Raw genomic sequence first — 3,585 nt, forward strand, 5'->3', positions numbered from 1 at the left:
AGGTACGCGTACCGCCTACCCGAAAGATGGTGAATCAGGGGTGTTCGATCAGCAATGGTCGGATGCCCCGTCGTAGTCCAACTATGACAATCAAAGTCAAGACCTCCGGGTTGAGACTTTCTAAGAGTACAAGCATAAAGGAACACGGACCAAGCCGTACCGAGAGAATCGGTACTAGAGCCCTCGTGGTTCTACATTGAGAGAGCCCTCGTGGTTCTCATTAGGGGCTTTATGCAAGTCGTACTCAATACTGTGGTGTGAAGTATAAAGTATAGAGTCCTCCACTGGTCCACGCTGCTCCGGCGGTCCTGGGTAAGATAGTTCATTCTAGCTTGCCCTATGTGGAAGAGGACTCAATACCCTACCTGTTGAGCTTGAAACAAAGTCATCACTTGGGCATGCTCATATTGCCATACAATATTCCATTATCTACTAATGAGCATGCAGCTATATGATTATAACCTGTAAACGATTACCCCGCCGTAGTTCAGCGCTTCAACCAAGTGATGACTTCAGTATGGCTAGTGTGTGAAGTATAAAGTATAGTCCTCCCCTGGTCCACACTGCTTCGGCGGTCCTGGGTAAGATAGTTAGTTCTAGCTTGCCCTATGTGGAAGAGGACACCATACTTAATACTGTGGTGTAATGAACAAAGTATAGTCCTCCACTGGTCCACGCTGCTTTGCAGTCCTGGGTAAGATAGTTAATTCTAGCTTGCCCTATGTGGAAGAGGGCATACAAGACAAAGTATAGTTCTCCCCTGGTCCACGCTGCTCCGGCGGTCCTGGGTAAGATAGTTAATTCTAGCTTGCCCTATGTGGAAGAGGACATAATACTCTACCTGTTGAGCTTTAAACAAAGTCATCACTTGGGCATGCTCTATAGCCAACCACATGACATTAACCTAAGAGAGCATGCAGCGTATTATCCCAATGCAAAGTAAACGATAGACTCGCCCTAGTTCAGTGCTTCAACCAAGTGATGACTTCAATATGGCTAGTGTGTGAAGTATAAAGTATAGTCCTCCACTGGTCCACGCTGCTTTGCAGTCCTGGGTAAGATAGTTAATTCTAGCTTGCCCTATGTGGAAGAGGGCATACAAGACAAAGTATAGTTCTCCCCTGGTCCACGCTGCTCCGGCGGTCCTGGGTAAGATAGTTAATTCTAGCTTGCCCTATGTGGAAGAGGGCATACAAGACAAAGTATAGTTCTCCCCTGGTCCACGCTGCTCCGGCGGTCCTGGGTAAGATAGTTAATTCTAGCTTGCCCTATGTGGAAGAGGACATAATACTCTACCTGTTGAGCTTTAAACAAAGTCATCACTTGGGCATGCTCTATAGCCAACCACATGACATTAACCTAAGAGAGCATGCAGCGTATTATCCCAATGCAAAGTAAACGATAGACTCGCCCTAGTTCAGTGCTTCAACCAAGTGATGACTTCAATATGGCTAGTGTGTGAAGTATAAAGTATAGTCCTCCCCTGGTCCACACTGCTTCGGCGGTCCTGGGTAAGATAGTTAGTTCTAGCTTGCCCTATGGTGGAAGAGGACACCATACTTAATACTGTGGTGTAATGAACAAAGTATAGTCCTCCACTGGTCCACGCTGCTTTGCAGTCCTGGGTAAGATAGTTAATTCTAGCTTGCCCTATGTGGAAGAGGGCATACAAGACAAAGTATAGTTCTCCCCTGGTCCACGCTGCTTCGGCGGTCCTGGGTAAGATAGTTAATTCTAGCTTGCCCTATGTGGAAGAGAGCATACATGAACCAAGAACGAAGGTTATGATCGAGGAATGATTCGACAACTAACCGATGGTATGAAATGTGAAGAATTCAAGCAAGCACACAATCAAGTCATCACTTGGGCATGCTCGATAGCCAACCTCATGACATTAACCTAGTAGAGCATGCGAAAACCAATATATATGTAAACGATGCCCCTCCCTAGTTCAGCGCTTCAACCAAGTGATGACTTCAGAATGGCTAAATCAAATCGGTTCAAAACATACCATCGGTACCCTATTGAAACACACAAGTCGATATCAAACCTCATGATTGTGTAGTCCTCCACTGGTCCACGCCGCTTCGGCGGTCCTGGGTAAGATAGTTCATTCTAGCTTGCCCTATGTGGAAGAGGGCACATTACTCAATACTGTGGTGTTATGAACAAAGTATAGTCCTCCACTGGTCCACGCTGCTCCGGCGGTCCTGGGTAAGATAGTTCATTCTAGCTTGCCCTATGTGGAAGAGGGCATACAAGACAAAGTATAGTTCTCCCCTGGTCCACGCTGCTTCGGCGGTCCTGGGTAAGATAGTTAATTCTAGCTTGCCCTATGTGGAAGAGAGCATACATGAACCAAAAACGAAGGTTATGATCGAGGAATGATTCGACAACTAACCGATGGTATGAAATGTGAAGAATTCAAGCAAGCACACAATCAAGTCATCACTTGGGCATGCTCGATAGCCAACCCTATGACATTAACCTAGTAGAGCATGCGAAAACCAATATATATGTAAACGATGCCCCTCCCTAGTTCAGCGCTTCAACCAAGTGATGACTTCAGAATGGCTAAATCAAATCGGTTCAAAACATACCATCGGTACCCTATTGAAACACACAAGTCGATATCAAACCTCATGATTGTGTAGTCCTCCACTGGTCCACGCCGCTTCGGCCGTCCTGGGTAAAATGGAACATTCCAGCTTGCCCTATGTGGAAGAGGGCACATTACTCAATACTGTGGTGTGAAGTATAAAGTTCAGTTCTCCCCTGGTCCACGCTGCTTCGGCGGTCCTGGGTAAGATAGTTCATTCTAGCTTGCCCTATGTGGAAGAGGACACTTCATACTTCGTCTCTAAGCGGCGGCTTGACTCCTCCCTACGGGGAACGGGTTTACGCGCACAGCGGCGGCTTACGCACTATGGCAGTCATGGATGCCTTACGTTTCTATGAAAAGTGTGTTCCTCCCCTGGTCCACGCTGCTTCGGCAGTCCTGGGTAAGATAGTTAGTTCTAGCTTGCCCTATGTGGAAGAGGACACGAAGACTTACTGTGGTGTGAAGCATAAAGTTCAGTTCTCCCCTGGTCCACGCCGCTTCGGCCGTCCTGGGTAAAATGGATTCATCCAGCTTGCCCTATGTGGAATGAGGACACTTTATGTTTCGTCTCTAAGCGGCGGCTTGCTCCTCCCTACGGGGAACGGGTATACGCGCACAGCGGCGGCTTACGTTATGGCAGTCATGGATGCCTTACGTTTCCATGAAAAGTGTGTTCCTCCCCTGGTCCACGCTGCTTCGGCAGTCCTGGGTAAGATAGTTAGTTCTAGCTTGCCCTATGTGGAAGAGGACACGTAGACTTACTGTGGTGTGAAGTATAAGGTTCAGTTCTCCCCTGGTCCACGCCGCTTCGGCCGTCCTGGGTAAAATGGATTCATCCAGCTTGCCCTATGTGGAATGAGGACACTTTATGCTTCGTCTCTAAGCGGCGGCTTGCTCCTCCCTACGGGGAACGGGTATACGCGCACAGCGGCGGCTTACGCAAGTTAGTCACCCTCGGCAGTGGATCACTCGGCTCATGGATC

The 3,585-nt window shown here is 48.0% G+C and overlaps 1 non-coding gene across 1 annotated transcript in view; it reads left to right on the forward strand.

Moving 5' to 3' along the window:
• Positions 1-3,551: 3,551 nt before the first annotated feature.
• Positions 3,552-3,585, forward strand: part of LOC131269977 (5.8S ribosomal RNA) — a 155-nt gene continuing 121 nt past the window's right edge. The window contains exon 1 of the ribosomal RNA XR_009179131.1: positions 3,552-3,585. This exon is cut by the window's right edge and continues 121 nt beyond it. This is a non-coding gene — a ribosomal RNA (5.8S ribosomal RNA).

Source organism: Anopheles coustani (assembly GCF_943734705.1).
Source record: "Anopheles coustani chromosome X unlocalized genomic scaffold, idAnoCousDA_361_x.2 X_unloc_118, whole genome shotgun sequence".
Taxonomy (NCBI): domain Eukaryota; kingdom Metazoa; phylum Arthropoda; class Insecta; order Diptera; family Culicidae; genus Anopheles; species Anopheles coustani.